Source organism: Chelonia mydas, chromosome 11 (assembly GCF_015237465.2).
Source record: "Chelonia mydas isolate rCheMyd1 chromosome 11, rCheMyd1.pri.v2, whole genome shotgun sequence".
NCBI lineage: Eukaryota > Metazoa > Chordata > Testudines > Cheloniidae > Chelonia > Chelonia mydas.
Window position 1 is genome coordinate 56,991,341 of NC_051251.2, and position 18,853 is coordinate 57,010,193.

At 44.5% G+C, this 18,853-nt stretch overlaps 1 long non-coding RNA gene across 1 annotated transcript in view; it reads right to left on the bottom strand.

Annotated features, from left to right (window-relative positions):
* Window positions 1–18,469, bottom strand: part of LOC122462406 — an 82,872-nt gene extending 64,403 nt beyond the window's left edge. The window contains exon 1 of the long non-coding RNA XR_006284933.1: window positions 17,467–18,469. This is a non-coding gene — a long non-coding RNA (uncharacterized LOC122462406). The remainder of the gene's footprint in view (window positions 1–17,466) is intronic.
* Window positions 18,470–18,853: the final 384 nt, after the last annotated feature.

Here is an 18,853-nt window from a genome sequence, read left to right on the forward strand (position 1 = left end):
ACTGTGTTTTGTCAACCAAGTCATATGGCGTAGTTTTTGTTCAGATGACCTAAAGTGATCACTTTTAGTGGGAATAGGTTCATTTGCTGATGAATGCCCTACTTCAGTACTTGCCTAAACATTCAGATAGACAAAACATGGTCTTACAAATGCTTTCTGACAGGTAAACAGAAAGTGGTCAAATCCTTATTGCAGTTCGGCTTTCAGAAGTGTGTTCATAAATAGTTTTATCCACCTCTAGCCTCAGGCATTCAATGCCTGTTTTCCCCTTTGGATTATTTCTCTCCTTATACCCACCTCCTGGGCCCAGTCATGCAGTCCTTATTCCAACCAAAGCCCCACTCATTTTGCCTATATGAGGACTGCAGCACTGGGCCCTCAGTTCTAACCTTCTTTAAAAAAAAAAAACAAACGTTCCTGAGCATTGCAATACCACTTATACTGTGCAGTCCACGAAAGACCCAGTACTGCTCCCATTAAAATCAGTGGGATTTTTAGCAAGAGCACGTCTGGAATCCTTAACCTGACTAGTGCTTTAAAACAACTGAACAAGACACCAAACAATGGAAGGCAAATTTTCATGAACTGAGTTCAAAGACTAAAATAAAATGGAGTTTTAGAAATTTACAGCTTAATGTTCTTTAAGTTAGCAGAACAAATAAACTCTGGGTTTCCTTATTGACTGTTAACCACAACAACCTAAGACTTACTCCATTTCATCTTTGTTCATTTAATATTGGGATTTTCTTTTTATTTTATTGACCTGGAAACATCCATTTTTCTGGCTGGAGCTTATTATGTAAAGAAAGCATAAAAGGACTCATTACTTTTTAACTACTAGCAGAGAAGGGAACAGAATGTATGTATTATTTTCCATAAGCACAGCACTTGGTAACACTATTATTTCAAACTATGCATTATTAGTATCCAGAGCTACATGAAACAACCTTTATGTAATATAATTTATCTAATGTCTCCACCCAGTTAGCTAAAGAGCTGTATTTTTATAGCATGGAAGTGAAGATTCAAATAATTTTTTAAAATTCTTTTCAATATATTATTGTAAACCAAATGTCTGGTTTGTATCTGGGCCTCAGTTCAGCAAAGCACTTCTGCACGTGCGTAACTCTCATTGACTTTAAAAGTAAGCATCTGCTTAAGTGCTTTGATGAAGATGGGTGGACTTAGGCGTAGGCTTACTGTGCTTTGCTGAACTGGCACCTTAATCCTGAAGGGAGGTTTTCAGAGGCATAAAGGAGAGTTAGGTATCTGAAGCCTATTGACTTTGCGTGGGAGTGGGGCACATAACTGCTTTCTGTGCTGTTGGAAATCTCCCCCTAAAAGTCCAGCCCCCTTACTTTTGTAAGTCCTTGACTTTCACTGGAGTGCTTATGCGAGTCAAGTTTACTCAGGTGAGTAAGATTTTGTAAGGGGCTCTAGATGTAAGTAGAAACTGGGCAAATAAAATACTTGATTAAACTAGTTCTTTCCCCAGCTTCCTTAAACAGGAAATTGCCATGTTTCCAATGTGTCTCTTTCTAATTGAGACTTCCAACGTATCTTTTTGAGACTGTCTAAATATTATCTATGTTTGAATACAAAATTCAAAAGGAATTCATTGTAACCACACAGTAATTGAACTAGTGGGTTAAACAGAGAAAGAGAGAGAACTTGCCTCAGGGCTTAGGGTCCTTGAATACCATCTTTACCAGAGACTAAACATTGCAAGCCACCCTGCTGGTAATGGATGGGCATTTTAAAGAGGTAAATGTTAAACAGCGATGAAGCATAATTGGAGCTGTTTGTTGTGCATTCATTGATGAAATGCCAGCAAAACTGAGTCAGTTCAAAATGACATGTTTATGTGACATCAAAGAGCCTCTGCTGACTTGACATTAGATCTGTGACAAATGTATACATTGGAGTCATGCTTGCCATTAACTTCTATTTAGACCTTCTCTGCTTACTTTGCACTGTAAAGAGAAACATTTGTGACTCTGCTCAAGCTGGTCACTTGGTAAACATGTACAATGTTGTGTTAGCAACACAGGCAGAGAAAGTGGTTGAAAAACGCTTCTGGGCCTACTCTACTAAATATATATTCACACACGGTGACTAAAGTGCTGCTTCTTGTTGCCTCAAGGACAGACGCAGTCAGAGAGAGGAAAACCTAGCAGTACACTGCTGTGTGCTCTAGCCAAGTATTTGCAGTTTACACATTTAAAAAACAAAACAAAACAAAAAGCCTGGTTCCTACAGCTCCTCAGAAAATACTTAGATTTGTTTTACTAGACACCAAAGCTTGACCTGGAGAGGTCAACCAGATGGAAGCCAGAGCTTACACCGCGTCTACTGCTATAGCCGAGCCAATTACAGCTTCTCTGCTCTTTCTGGCCAGGTCACAGACACAGTCCCACAGGACTGATCGCTCACATGCTGACCACATGAGCATCATTGCTAGATATTTTTTTTTTCAAAAAAGCAAAACATTGTGGTAAAAGTTATCCTTGATGTACAATCATATTTACTGCTTCTTCTGCTCACTAGCAAATAAATGTCACTTATTAAAACATATCCAGTATTCATGATCATTTCATATTACGGCTTCTCCAAATTATGCCAAGATGAGAGGTGCAAGACCGACCCTGGGGTGCAGGGCTGCCATCTCTATTGCTGTATAGGTGTATTACCTAGTAGGTTATTTTATCTAACCTCGCAGAATGACAGGTTTCAGAGTAGCAGCCGTGTTAGTCTGTATACTCCTGTTCTTTTATCTAACCTCGTTCACCCTATCCACTGTGGTGGGAGGCAAGGGAGGAAGCGATCAACATTATCCTATTCAGGTGGGATTGCAGATGGAAGAGAAAACCACTAGGACTTGGGAACCAGTTTCCTATACCTATAACTAAAAAGCTGAGAGATGCAGTACAGAAGCACCAGCAGGACCTGAGACCGAAAGCACTGAGGTTAGCTGCAATAGTCAGAGGTGTTTGCTAAACAACAGCATGTGGATGGAAAGGCCTGGCTGTTGTATTACAGGTGCTCAGAATCTCTGAAAATCCAGCTCTCGTTAGTATTCTCTCTCCATTAGCTACCACTCTAGATATCTCCATTGTCAAGATTAAGAAGTTTGCCATAGTGGCTAGCCAGCTAGAAGAGTGACCATCCCAGGGCAGCAAACTACATAAAGGTCTCATCTAATAATCTCTTAATTTACCCTTCCGACCAGTCAGCGAAATAAGTACGAAAAACATAATGCTTTGTGGTAAAAGTAATCCCTGCCATACTTCATCACTGTCAGTAATATTTAATGCTTCTTCTGCTTACTAGCAAATCGATAACATATTTAGGCCTTAGGGTGCATGCTGTGAATGGGGTGCTTGAGCATCTGTTTCCCCAGAGACTCTAACCACTCTTCCAGTGAAACAAGAGACTGGAGTATAGAGGAACAGCATTTTACCATTCCACTAATGCCTAGCTACAGTTCCAGATGGAGAGCAAGCAAGGTGCACTCAGGTTCACAATAAGTTTCAGACTGTTTATGGTGGGGGTCTGTACAGTTTTCAAATGGAAAGTAAATGAACAGCTCAGAATATACGGGGAACCTCAGTTGGATCCTGGGTTTGATTTAAACTAGTGACCTAAAAGTGAAAGGTTCTAAGTCACATGACCAATCCCTTGAGTGATCCATTCCTTCTGACCTACAACATGTAAACTGACCTAGTGTGCCCTTGAACAAGTCCCCTAATGTGCAATTCAATTTACCCAGCAAGCAATTAACAGTGGTGTCATAGGACTTAATTTATTAATAAGTTTCCCAGCATTTGCTGATGATCTGCAGATGACTCTCTGGTCACACGGTGCTAGCTCTCTCCTTGTTTCCGTCTGAGAATGAAGTAGAATCAATGGTGCTCTCGCACCAGAGCTCACTGGTTACCAGGGTCTGTGACTGCAGCCATCACCAATTCTTCCGCCTATAACAAGCCCATTGGCGCCACCTACAACAGGTTTGAAGCAGTCCTTGGTATGGTCTTCTCTTCCCTGGCTCATACCACAGGCCTCCAGAAGAAATGGCCTTTTGTTCAGTCTTTCTTCCTCTGTCACTTGCTCACTGCAAGCCCTTCCATCATCATCTTCTGGTTCCTGACCCACACCCTCATCGCTCAGTCCTACCCACATCACATCAACATCTCCACCCTTCCTTCTCCTGTCTCCTCTACTCCCGTCCTCCTTACAATTCCCCTTCTATTCTCTACCTCATACTGTCTGTCTTCCTTTTTACCTCTGGTGACCTCTCTCTCAGTCCGGCCCAAACTAGTATCCTTACTCTCCTCCTCTCTCACACACACATTCCTTCAGCCCTGCTCCTCAGGCTCTGCTCCTCCCAATTCTACAAGCCCTGCTTGATACACAGCCTCTTTCATCCTACTCCCTTCCTTCATGTGCTCTTCGGGCTACAACCTGAAGAGATAAGGCTTCTGTTATGCTCCTTGGTATAGTCTTCTCTCATTCCCTCTGATCTGAAGGCTGAGAGATCAGTGAAGGAAACCTCATCTCCCCACACCCACTTTGTCTCATTTGGAATCCAGTTTGTCTATCTCTTCTCCATGGGAGTGACTGTTACATGCGAGCCCCGGTTCCCCATCCTCCTTTTCCTCCCAGAGAAGTATGAATATTTTAACAAGTGGCTCCCACAGAATCCTTTGCCAAAAACCTTAGATTAACAGCACCTCACTGGAAAATGGCAGACTTGTTTCCTGAAAAGTACACACTGCAGCCACCCTTGAGGCACAGTAGTGTTCATGGCCCACACTGCCTCCTTCTGGCCATCACAGAGTTCTGGTCTACTGGCCATTCCCATGCTATTGCCCCCTAGTCTGAGTGCAGGTCCCTTCCACCCTCCCCTGGAGACAGGTGCCACAGCGGTAAACATGCTAGGGGTTCTGGAGCACAGCGTGAAGTGATGTGATTTGAAGGGGGTGGCAATAGAGACCTTGCTAGAGGCACGACTGAAGTATCCTTCCTTTGGATTTTATTTAAATGCTGGTCAGGGGCCAGCTGAGTCAATTTGGCTTCACTTCTATTGTGAACAATGAGAAGTGGTAACCATTTTGAAAGAGATTTTTTGTTAATGGCAGCTCTCCAGCTTCACTCAGGAATAGGAGATGGTAGCAAATTTGGAACAGAGACTTTTTTGTGTCAGGTCCTGGTGAAAGAGACACTTTCTGTTGTGAACAGGAATGACAATTAAGAATGACCATTAACCCTAAATATTTATATATCTTGAATTGAGAGTTCAGTGAGTTTTGTATCTATGGTTATTTTGAAGGGTCTCTATTGTCCCATTAAGAAGATAATTTGGGAGTTAAGATTAATTTTTAAATGGGTCCTTTAAGAAGTTTAGCAACTTGTATCAGACACTTAACTCAAACGAATGAGTTAATTCGTTTGAAAATTCTCAGAAAATTTATTCTGTGCCCAAAGAGGAAGAGCAGCAAGTTTGTGGAGGATTCACTGCAGTCTTCATACATAACGAAGTGGTTAAATTCCTGCTTTAAGTGCTAGTCAGTGCAGGTTTTCACTATGGCATTATGAGCAGCACTTCCCGAATGTGCTGCAATGCCATGGTACAAAGGGATGTAATAAGGACAGAATTTCAGCCCTAACTTGGAATTCCTTTGCCTTTGTGAGCTTGTCATCCAGCTCTCTATCTGAACATGCTGCAGGTTTTTCTTCTTTGTGGTTCAGTAAATAAATAGAGAAGAGATTTTCAATCTGTGTTATATTATTTCTGTCTCCCATTATGTTTTATTCTTTGTTTCCTTTTTGCCTTTGCCAGCCACTGTCTTTTGTCTGGAAAGGAGGAAATGTAACTGGCGGCTGGCTACCTACACAGCCAAGAGATATTTCTTTTCAGTCAGTAAGTGATGACACTAACTTCCCCTCTAAGGGCACACATCTTCAAGTGCAAAAAAACCTCAGGTCTCAGAATTCTCTCTCAGCAATTTTGCATTTGTTTTGACTTTGCTAACCTTTCCTTTGTTTTTAATGCATGCTTATGATTATCATATGCGGGGAATGTACTAAATCTAGAGCATATTGAAGGAAGGAAATTTTGTCACTGGAGTATATAACTCAGGTGACCAGATGTCCCAATATTATCAGGACCGTCCCGATATTAGGGGCTTTGTCTTATATACACAGCTATGCCCCCCTGAAAAAAAGTGTCCCAATTTTTCACACTTGCTGTCTGACCACCCTATACATAAACATGTGCATAAAATACCATATCATCTTATTTTCATTGATAATCTGTGCTGCAAATGGATTGATTAAGATTTCAAATAAAGGTATTTAGATGTCAGTTAGAGGAGGGATGGCCTTGGGGTTAAGGCACTGTACTGGGACTCAGGAGATCTCTGTTCAGTTCTTGGTTTTGCCACATGCTTGGACAGGTCACTTAATCTCTCTGGGCCTTGCTTCCCCATCTGTGAAATGGGGATAATACTCTCTCTCGCCAGATCTTTTGTCTGTCTTGTCAGAATGTCCTGGTTTTGCACTGTGATCTGTGCAGACAGAATGCATTGACTTCAATGGGGCTCGGTGCGGGTGCAGCCGTCCACTTGCACAGATGGCAATGTAGGATGGGATCCTTAGTTTGTCTCTACGTACTTGTAGAATGACTATTACAGTAGGGCCCTCATCTTGGGTGGGGTCAGTCAGTTCTATGGCGATACCAACAGCCATTAACATTTATCAAGGGTTCATGAAGTACTAGAGCCTTGAAAAGATGCAGCAAAAATAAAACAGGTGTCCTTAGGCTGTTAATACTGAAGAACTTGTGTACTTAATATTAAATGGCTCCTCATTCTTCTTATAGTGGTTGTCATCAGAGACTGCAACAGTGGAGTTCTACTCTGGAAATGGCTCTGCAAAACTAGCATAAGGGATTATTCTATGCACTGACTCCATATCAGGTTTGCTCAGCTTACAAGTAAAAAGGATGCTTGGTTTTTTTTTTTGTTGGTTTGTAAACTCACAGCTATAACAAAAAAAACACTGCCTAGAGACTGAAAAAAATCAAGCTGTGTTCTGGGTCCTGCAGCATCGTTAGTACCTGTGCAGGATACTCAGTGACACCTGTGCAGCCCCACCAGTTAACAAACTCTCCTCTCACTTATATCTGTGTGATCCCAGTGTCTACAAGCAAATGGTACAGGTGGAGCTGAAGGTATGATTTGGTCCTGCAGTTGGATCTTAGGCCCTGGTCCTGCACCACAGTCTACAATGGTAGGCTCTTGCACCGCCTCATAGAAGACAAGTCCTTGATTTTTCAGCCTAAAGATTATAGTAATAAGCTCTCTCTGAGATGCATTTCAATTCCTTGAGGATTATTGGAGGTGGTACACAGTACCGACTAACTCAATACTTGTGTATTGACAGTTTATGTCCTCTTATCACTAAATATGACATTTTAAGCTGTCAGGCAAAGCCCAAGAATAAGCATGGGGAAAACTGTACAATATTGTAGAGATAGAGACAGGACACAGACCACTTGTATAGCCTAGCTGTGGTCACAGCACTGACTGCCTACACAGAGCTATGGTACAGTGAATCTACGCAGATCACAAATCTACTGGCCATTCCTGCAGGAATCCCTGTTCCCCCCTATGCTCCTGTGTGGGGGGAAGTTGCCCCAGAGCTAGGAGCTCCCCCTCCTGGCTCATTTTCTATTTTCCCTGACAAATACTATAGAAACGTCATGTTCCTACTGTATTTTTCGACTTCTTCGGTGTGCAAGGGGCTACAGGACTTGGCCTAATGGGATTATTTACTAATGGGTTACAAATAATTGTGCATGTTGATATGTAATTGATAATATGTCTGTTGACATTGATTAAATAAGGAGTAAGATGTTGCCTGTTTTCTGTATGGCAGTTAGCCTATTAATTTCTGGCTGCCTGCAGTATCTTAGCATCTCGTAGCCTGAGGGACTGCCAGAAGAAAGCCTTCTTCAAGCGAATGAGGATAGCATGAAATGATCAGGTGAGGAATAGGCTTAAGAAATATCATTCAAGTTTGTCAAATCAAACACCAAACAAACCAACCAACCCTCCCCTTCCATCCTTTCCCCCAGCCCATTAAATAGCCTCGATCCTGCTTGGAGAAGTATTGCCAAGGAAAGCAGCTTCTGAGATCAGGAATGTTTTGCTGAAGTTTGATTTCTTCCCCACAAAGCATGTCTGGTATTAGGTGTCTTCCAGGCCCAACTTTATATTTCCTTTCTAAGGATGCTCTGTGCCAAAGGCCATCATTTTTATTAGTTATATTTACTCAGGTAATACAAATGTAATAAGACCAAAGGAAAGCAACAGATAACCGAAGCTAGTAGGCAGGTGATCAGTGCCTAGTCTGCGACTTGGAAGGGACTGAGGATATTGGTCATGCCAGTCTCTCTTATGCATTGGTCCAGGCACCCAGGGGTAAGTGGTTGCAGTGTGCCACACTACTCCTTCCCTTTAGCAGGTAAGCGGGGGCAAGGAATGGGGGGGAGCATTGCCATCACACTCAGGTCAGCAATGCTGAGCCAGCACTGAAGGTGCTGCAAGTTGCCGCTTGCTCCCAATAGAGCAAACAGGAGAAGAGCGGTAACTCGGAACAGTAACTCAGAGGTGAGCCAGTGCCTCATGGGGCTAGTCGTGGGATGGAGCAGCCTTTGCTTGGAGCTACGCCCAAATTTACAATCTAGCCCTGTGTGACAGGCATATCAAGCCCCTCAGCATGCTCAGCTGTTACACAACGTGGGATGGTCACATGCCGAACAAAGTGATTCTACACCTAAGACAGAGGCAGTCTCCCCTTGATACTCAGGTTCTGATCTTACAGGCAGGCAGACACTAGCCTGCATAGTTAATGCTTTTATTTTTCTGTCAGATAATCAAGTGGTGCTTTCCCCCCTGGGTTCAAGCTTTTATTTAGACTACAGGCAGCAGAGTCACAGTTGCACAATGGAAAAGTTACAAGCTTGGACCTCTGGCTAATAAATACAGTATTAATGAACAGAAGCTAAAACAAACAGACAAGCACAGGGATGCTAAGTACCTTTAAAGCTGCGGAAGTAGCATGGGTGCTATGGATTGTATATAAGTGCTTCATGAGGTACCAAGCCTTTTGATTACAATCATGAATGGCACTGTAGAGCAGGGAGAAAACCAGTGTATAGGCCAGTCTGTATCATTCTATTCTTTTTAGGATTAGTATAGTCTAAAACTACCGTACATTAAGCCACAGTTGGGTTCTGTCATGCTCCCATGAAAATAATGAACATTCTCCTTGCGTAATGGCTGCAGACTACTCACCAGCAACTGATGCACCAGTTGCAAGGAGAGGCAGGTATCAAGCAGCACCTTGATAAATGGCCTTTTGATAAGAAGAAAACTGACCCTGGAAATTAAGGGCAGTATTCTGACCCCACTTTTGCTAGGGGAAAATGGCAGGGGTGGGGAAGGGTGGTAGAAGACCTTCCTTCTGCCTTCCTGTTCAGGAAGCAGCCAAAATCCTGCACCTTGCCCTGGTTCAGGCAAGGGGGTGACGTTAGCTCTGGACATGCTGAAGGGCATAAGCTGGCCAAAGGCTTAACTTGACTTGTGGAAATGTTATTCTCTTATCGACTTGTCTCTTACGTGCATTACACCCTGCTTCTTCCTCTCTGGCTATGCCACTAGCTCGCCCAACCACTCGTTCACTTCCCTGCAACCATCTCTGTGCCTTCTTCCATGCTGTCCCGTGTACATAATGCCCTCCTTAATCTCATCCGCAAGACTGCTACCCTGTCCCCTTCCAGATACTTCCCAAGGACCCTCTTCCGCACCGGGGCCTTACAAATCAGTAGCCAACTAATCAAGGATAGATTGGGATGTAGCTGACTGCCATGTCTATCTATTCATATTGTTTAAAAAAAATCAATGGGTATAAATTATATACTGTACATAAAATGTTTATTGATTGCATCCCTCTCACTCTTATCTTCCAAGTGCTGATTGTTGTCTTAGATTGTAAACTGCATGGAATAGGGACTGTGGTCTTACGTGTTATAAAGGGGCTAGCTGGGGCTCGACCCTCTCCGGGGCGGTGGGGAGCCACACCGACTCACTACACACAGTTGAGGTTCGGGGAATTAGTTCGGCCGTGGGAGTCTCCCTCCGTAGCCCTTGTGGTAACTGAAATAAGCACCGTAAGCCCGGGACCCAGGGCAGGGCAGGGCAACAGTGAGTCAGGCCCTCAGGCAGGGGCTGAGCAGTAGTAGTGTGCAATAATAGCAGAAAGCCCAGTCCCTAGGTCAGGGTGGGGCAACAATGAGTCAGGCGCTCAGGCCCCTCAGGCAGGGGTGAGCAGCAGCAGTGCGAATGTAGGCCTAAGCCCAGGCCCCAAAGGACCTGGGAGAGGGGAAGACGGCCACCCACAAGGTGGGTGGCAGGGGGGACGCCAGCCCTCCCACTCCACTGCATCCCAGCCCGGGGCCCTAGCAGCAGCAGAAGACCCGCTGCTGTGCCAGTGGCGATCCTGGCCGCAACACGCTGACATAGGCACTGGCAGTGCTGCAGCCAGACTAGGGTCTGCTGCCCCCGGGCTACTTCCAAACTCCCCCTCGGGTAATACCTGGGTCACGGTGGCATCCTCTGGGGGGTCCAGCATGATGGGTTTCTCGGGGTAGCAGGCGTGGGGCAGGCCCAGCAACTCCTCCGGCTAGCGGGCCTGGGGCAGGCCCAGCCAGTCCTTGTGTGCACCTAGGGCCGCAGTGCCTTCCCAGTCGCAGGCTAGGCTGGAGGCATCTGGCCTCCTCAGCGGCTGTCTCCCCAGTGAGTTCAGAGGTCGAGCCTTTGTACTTCTGGGGCGCCGTCTGACCCTCTGAGGGGTGGGCTCAGAGTTCCCTAGCTCCACCCACTCTGGCGTCCGGAAGGGCTCGTCCCTTTCCGGGGTGGCGGGGAGCCACACCGCCTCACTACAATATTCAGACAGTACCTAGCACAACTAGGGTCTTTGGGCACCACTGCAGTAGAAATAAAACCACCTCATAAGGTAACAGCAGGATTCGCCCTACATGCACATGCAGAGGGTGCCAGTTGCTGGCTTAGGTCACTATGTGGACTACCCACCTTTGGGGGTGACAGTGCCAGGGGGACTGCAGCCACAATTCCCGCTTCTCTGCAGGTCAGTGCTTGGAGCTTTGACTCCACCTCCCTACACACTGGCTAACCCAGTTGAGCTGGTGCACAAAGCCAAATAATCTGCACTAGGGAAAGGAATGCTACAGATTAATTCCCCACCTGAAGCAAGAGGAGAACCAAGACCAAATTGTGACTGAGTTATAGCTGGGTGTTCCTGGGGCAGCACAGCTACATGGTGCCCCTTAGCGCGCACGTGTGTGTGTGTGTGTGTGTGTGTGTGTGTGTGTGTATGTGTGCACGCGTGTGTGTAAGCTTTGCCATAAAAAAAACCCACCCCAGAAGACTGGTTTGGGTTTTTCTGGTTCTTGGTATTTTACTAAATAATCTTGTTCAAAAAGTGGATGCGACTGATATTTACACCTTTTATTTGCCTCCAGAATGGAGCTTGTAATGGCTATTCCACACCTCCAAATAAATACGGCCTTTACTTTTTAATTGGCTCCATGTACAACTCCCCTAAGCGCTTGAACTCTTTGTACACCTATGCTGATACACGATGGCTTTTCTATCTAGTATCAACCCAGAAGGCAAAGTCTCAAAATAACTCTGGTATATGCATAGAGAACACATTTAAAATAAAACACTCAATTGACAGTTCAAGCCTTGCAGCACTTGCCAGTGGATCTTCTCCAAGCAGGAGGTGTTCCAAGTCAGCATAGCACATGGCTAAGATAGCCTGCTTTCCATATTGTATTATCAGAGCATCTTCCAAAAGCTTTCCCACACAACAAAATGTCACCAAGAAGGTTTTACTCCAGCCTCTATATCGCAGGCTGCAGCTACAACTGGAGTTACTGCACTGTTGGCAGTGGAAGCTATCACTGACAAAGTACAGTTTAGGATCAGGCAAGCAAAAACTTTCACGGGCAGAGCTGCTTACTTGATACTGTGTACGTCTGTCTTTCAGAACAGATTTTTGCAAGATGAACACAGACAGTTTACAGCAGCATCTTTGGCTTGAACTGGTCTAGTCTTTAATGGCCTGGTTCTCCATCCCTTCGCACCATGTTTACACTGATGTTAAGCCAATGAAATTGGAGTTACATTGACATACAACTCACACAGAAGAGTGGGGAGTTAGAGTCAATGTAACAATGCAAAAATGGCACCTTAACTGTGTCGGGGTATCCCAGTTCACTATGTGGTCCCCAAATCCCATGCATAAGTCCCACTTGCTCCTTTCCACATCCTTTGGGGAAGCAAGACTTAACCGCAGAAGTAGATACCCTACTCAGACATAGCACCAATGATTTTATTTGGGCAGGGACCGTTTGGGGGCGCCCTGTGGGGAATCTTACAATACTACAAACAGACCAAGTCCCCAGTGCTTAAAAATGCAGAGTAATGCTGTCTTACCTGACAGAGTCCAGACCCAGAATAGGGTACTTCCTTCTCCTTGTGATGGTCACTAGTACTCAGGTGTGGTACAAACCTGGAGTAGTGAATCCTAGTCTGCTGTATCACAAGGCATGTACCCTGCACAGGTCTGGGCTTCCCCACTGGGGGGTGGGCTGCTCTTCCAGCTCAACTGCAGCTGTATCCAGGTCTGCCCCCTGGATCAATCCCCAAGCCACAAGGTCAAGCTATATTTGGGCCTGCTTCCCTCCCCACCAGCAGTAACACTTGCTCACTGCCTAAATCCTCAGCTGTCTCTCAGTATTGTCCCTGTGGCAGCCAACTGGCTCTGAGGTAACCAGGGGACTGGCAACCAATCACTTAGGCATGGCTGAGTTCTTCTCTGGAGTGGTGTTCATCTCCTCCAGTGAGAGGCAGGGATGTAGTAGTCTATGGGGGAATTTTCTCCCAATCTTCTATCCAACCAGGGGTCTTGGGCAGATTCCCTCTCTGCCCACCTCCTATTTTATAAGGTCCATAGTGAGGGAGGGCTGGCTCTTCCACATTAATGCTATGTGCATGTGGAGTGAGGGCTCTATAACTTGTCTGTTTCAGAATCTTATCTGCTCCCTTTTTGACAAAAATCAGATTTTGCTACATGTTCCCCATGTTAGCACTGTATGGGGAGGGAGCAGCTGTGGGGAGTGAGCAGAGTTCTATTCCTCCATGTGCACCTGCAACAGAAAGATTTACTAAGTTCCAGTCAGCTACACCTGGGCAACTACACCGGAGGCAATAGGGTTGTGTAGGTGTTAGCGAGGGCATAACTGGAAGACAATGGTATTACACAAATGTACCAAAAGACTAATTTGGCCTCCAGAATTTGTATTATTGGAGAAAACGGGTAGGACGGAAAGAACCTAACTTGACTGAGCTAAGGCTGAGTTTGCAGAATTAATAGTTAGAGGGAAACATCTTTTTACTTGTAAACTCATGCATCTGATCTAGAACCACTGAGACCAAATAAACATGGAGCCCCACTGTGCCATTTTATGGTGTCACTTTTCAGACCAGAATTAATACACTCATGTTGTACTTATTGTTTCAGGTGGAGGAGTCATACATCTCTGGACAAAGGATCCATTGTTTTCTTTTGATATAGTGACCTCGACCAGAGTGAACGACAAAAGGGAAGATCATTGCATTCAGTGACTTGAGGAATAAAACCCACCCAAGTTGGAATTCAGAAGCTTTCACCCACACCTTTGTTGGTCATCATGTTCCATCCCTTCTCTTAGGCTGTACCTTCTGACCCACCTTGTGCTTAGAGGAAATGCAGCTTTCTCTAGGACTACACGTGCCATTTCAACAGCCACAGAAGAACGTTAAGGTACATTTCAAACTCTATGACGTAAGCATATACACTATGGGCCTGGGCCTGCTCCCAGTGAGATCCGTGAGCCAAATTCTCTGCTAGCATAATGCCACTGAAATCATGCCAGCAGAGAATTTGACACAATGAGTTTTGCCATGGACTGTAGTGGGAATAGTTCAGGCCCATACTGTACATGTTTGTATTCATATATACAAGATGTGAAAACTTCAGCTCGTGGCACCTTTTATACTGGTGATGCTGCTTATACCGGATTATGTCCTATATTGACCAGTTCATGTCATAGGAGCAGAGTATGATATTGTAACCCACTGGTTAATGTGTGTTATGCATTCCTTCTTAAAGAAAGAAGGAACGGCCATACTGGGTCAGAGCAATGGTCCATCTAGTCCAGTATCTTGTCTTCTGACATGTAACGGTGCTAGATGCTTCAGAGGGAGTGAAGAGAACAGGACAATCAAGTGATTCATCCTCTGCCATCCAGTCCCAGGTTCTAGTAGTCAGAGGTTGTGTGAAGTAGTATTTCCTTGTTTGTTTTCAATCTTCTGCCTATTAATTTCATTGGGTGACCCCTGATTCATGTGCTATGTGAAGGCATACATAAGACTTCCTTATTCATTTACTCCACGCCATTCATGATACAACTATCATATCCCCTCTTTGTCATCTCTTTTCCAAGCTGAACAGCCGCAGTCTTCTTTAAACTTTCCTCATATGGAAGCTGTTCCATATCCCTAATAGTTTTTGTTGCCCTTCTCTATACTTTTTCTATTCTAATAGATCTTTTTTGAGATGGGGTAACTAGAACTGCACATAGTATTCAATGTGTGGGTAAACCATGGATTTATATAGTAACATTATGATATTTTCTGTCTTATCTCTCCCTTTCTAATGGTTCTTAACATGGTTAGCTTTTTTGACTGCTGCTGCACATTCTAAGAAAACATCTGCTCACCTATCCACAGTGACTTCAAGATCTCTTTCTTGAGTAATAATGGCTAATTTAGACCCCATCATTTTGTATGTATAGTTGAGATTAGGTTTTCCCAATGTGTATTATTACTTTGCATTTATCAACATTGAATTTCATCTGCCATTTTCTTGCCCAGTCACCCACTTTTGAGAGATCCATCTGTAACTCTTCAGTATCAGCTCTGGACTTACCTACCTTGGCCTGATTCACAGAGGATGTGACTTTATTATAGCTTCTAGCTAAAGAGACAGGCTCTTTAGCTGAAGCCATAGAGAGTTTTGCTTTTGGATCTGGAGGTACCCATTTTATTCCCTGGTGTATCAGCATCAGCTAAGTGAGGGCTCATCCAGTATTCAAATGGTTGTGGGTTTTACCTATATGGTAGTATGTAATCCATTGGTCATTGCATATATTACAGGCTCACCTCTTTGCTGGACCCACAAAGGGGTATTACAGCTCCTAAATACAGAGATTGGCTATTTAGCTCAAGCTACAGCAACTCATTCTTTTGGATCAGCAGGTCCTTGATTCAATTCCCAGTGTATCAGCCAGGATGGCATTGGCAGCTATCATCTTATTCTCAGGTCATTGGTTGTGACTCCATAGTTACAGCTGAACAGAGTTTTGCACTTAACTGTACATACATGCACACAAAATCCACTATATATGAGTATATACGCATATATTGTAGACTGTTCAATGACTATTTGACCATGTCTGATTTCCTTGCAGCATACAATGTTTTATTTTTCTATCTGTATCACACAGCAAACTGGAAATATACATATTTTCCTTATATCAAACATGGTGAACAAGATCCTCAGCTGATATAATCATCATCCCCCAGCTTTATCCATCTGTCTGCTTTATCTATCATATATTAGTCAGCAAGAGAGAAAGAAAGAATACGTGACGGTGTTGTTTAAAGGTTCTAATGGTGTGAGATTGGGATGACTGCATTACCTCATGAATGATGAAACCACATGTGAATTATGCAGGTCATTCCAAATATGTGCTAACAAAGACTTACACCACTCCATGCCATGACATATTGTGCTTCAACAACGTTTTCAGAACATTTCTAAAGACCGTTTAGTTATGTTTTAAAGCAGTTTATTTTTTAGTGGTATTTTTATTTAATCTATTTTTCAACTGTAAAACCCAGGTTACCTTAAAAACAATGAGTCCAGTTGGTCAGGCCTTGGAAGAAAATGTATTAATTTTTATAATGTCTAAAAATTACCTGCAATAGTTTTTCTATCCATCAGAATGTTGTGGATATAAATTCCAATATCTTGTAGGCTACCAGGGATAAGGGCTACAAACCAGCAGCTTAAAGCAATGCAGTTTCTGGGGTGGGGAAAGAGTCTGGTGATTTGGAGACAATTCCACAGTTCAGGGAACTGGACAACATTTCATAGATTCATAGATATTTAGGTCAGAAGGGACCATTATGATCATCTAGTCTGACCTCCTGTACAACGCAGGCCACAGAATTTCACCCACCACTCCTGCAAAAAACCTCACACCTATATCTGTGCTATTGAAGTCCTCAAATCGTAGTTTAAAGACTTCAAGGAGCAGAGAATCCTCCAGCAAGTGACCCGTGCCTCATGCTACAGAGGAAGGCGAAAAACCTCCAGGGCCTCTTCCAATCTGCCCTGGAGGAAAATTCCTTCCCGACCCCAAATATGGCGATCAGCTAAACCCTGAGCATATGGGCAAGATTCATCAGCCAGATACTACAGAAAATTCTTTCCTGGGTAACTCGGATCCCACCCCATCTAATATCCCATCACAGGCCATTGGGCCTATTTACCATGAATATTTAGTTACCAAAACCATGTTAGCCCATCATACCATCTCCTCCATAAACTTACCGAGTTTAATCTTAAAGCCAGATAGATCTTTTGCCCCCACTGCTTCCCTTGGAAGGCTATTCCAAAACTTCACTCCTCTGATGGTTAGAAACATTTGTCTAATTTCTAGTCTAAATTTCCTTTGTTTGAAGCTACTCTGAATTATGGAATATTAGTTGGAAGGAGCTGGATTGTCAGGTAGAGGGTGGGTGATGTTGTCAAAGATGCATGAAATATGCCACTTATGACTAGTTTATCACATGGATATAACCTCAATCTGTGTATACATAGGTGTTTGCTTGGGTGTGTACATACACGCTCCCCAAAACACAGTATACACATCATATTGTATGCACTGAAACAATCTATGCTAATAAATAATATTGAATACACACACAGCAGAATTCAAGTTCAGCAGAAACACAAATGAAACCAAATCTCTCTGTATTTGTACATTTTCCACAGGCTTTTCCCCAGTGTGGGAGCCAAAATGAAATGGGAATGGGTATTTCCTTCACTGAAACACTCTGAGGGGATGTTCACAGTTGGAGCTGGAGGTAACATACTCATGCTAGCCCTAGGAGAACGATCATGCTAAATAACAGTAGGATAGTTGCAGGAGATCAGGCTAGCTATCTTGGTAAGTAACCATGGCAAAATGTAATGGGGTGCACTCACCTCCTGTGAGCGCCTCCTGGTCGAGCATGTGTGCCCCTGTAGTTTCTTCTCAATTTTCTTCACTCCTAGCTCACCCTGCCAGCTGCTGCACTCATCAGGCGGGTCTTCAGTGACTCAGCCCTCCAGTCAAGTCACACTCCGCCCACGTGTGAAATAAACCAATTCTTTCCAGGGTACAGAATCCAAAATATCCCCAACATATTTCAGCCCCTTTCCCTGGGCCCAGTCTTCTAAAACAGTTCAACAGGGCCATCGGGTACCCTCGGTTGGTGTGTCCTTCTCTGCAGCCCTCCCTGGGCTCAGTCTTTAACCAGTCCTGCAGGCCCATCGCAGTACCCTCACTTGGTCTAGCTAGGTTGCAAGTCTCCTACTCTGGTATTGAGCAGCACCCCAAGGGCTTCTTGGCTGGGGACTCCTTGCCTCTACTAGAGTCCTGAGTGACCCTACCTTTCCTGCTGAGCCACCCCTCTTGGGCTCAGTTTTCTGACCACAACTCCCAGCTGAATCAGTCCCCGTGCAGGTATTATAGTTCTAATTCCCTTCCTTAGGGCATAGCCACTTCCCCCCTGTGGCTGGTGGGGGGACAGAGGCCCATCTACTGCTCTGGGCCCCAGCCCAGGGACCCTTTAAGTATAGCAGCCTCATGCTGCATCCCTTTAGTAATTGCTACTCTGGACCACTTCCCCATACCCTTTCTTAATTGAGTCCCAGCAGCCAGCCAGAAACTATTCTCTCACTGCCCCAGGTCCTGCCAGTAACTACCGGACCTAGCCCTTTTGCTCCTACAGCCAGCCAAGAGCACCTCTTATGCCCCTGAGCCAGCTAGCAGACTGAACTCATGTTGGCCCGGCAGCTCCTTTTATATGGGCCTGCTGGGCCCTGATTGGCTGCTCTCTGTTGCCTCTCTCACTGGCTCTTTCCCCTACAGCCACTCTAGCCTGCTTGGAGGACCTTTATACTGCTCTTTTCCTAGGACAGATGTGGCAGGCCCCTGAGGGGTCAGCACAGGTTTGTACTCAGCCAATCATGATCAGATGTCTTGACTTTATAGGGATAGTCCCAATATTCAAGGCTTTGTCTTATATAGGCACCTATCATCCTCCACTCCCATTCTGATTTTTCACACTTGCTACCTAGTCACCCTAACTCATGGTGGCTAGCTCTCCCCGCTTGCTGCTGCCTGCATTTTTAGCACACAAGCTTGATGAGAGCTAGTGCGGGTATGTCTCCTCCAGCTGGGAATCAGCTCCCCCAGTTCCAAGTGTTGACATACCTTGACAATACCAAACTGTCTTATTTCTGCCTCATAAATGGTTTGCTGCCCTGACCCATTCAGAAATCCTGTGAAAATCATCCTAACCATTAAAAATAGTCCTCTGTTAGTTAT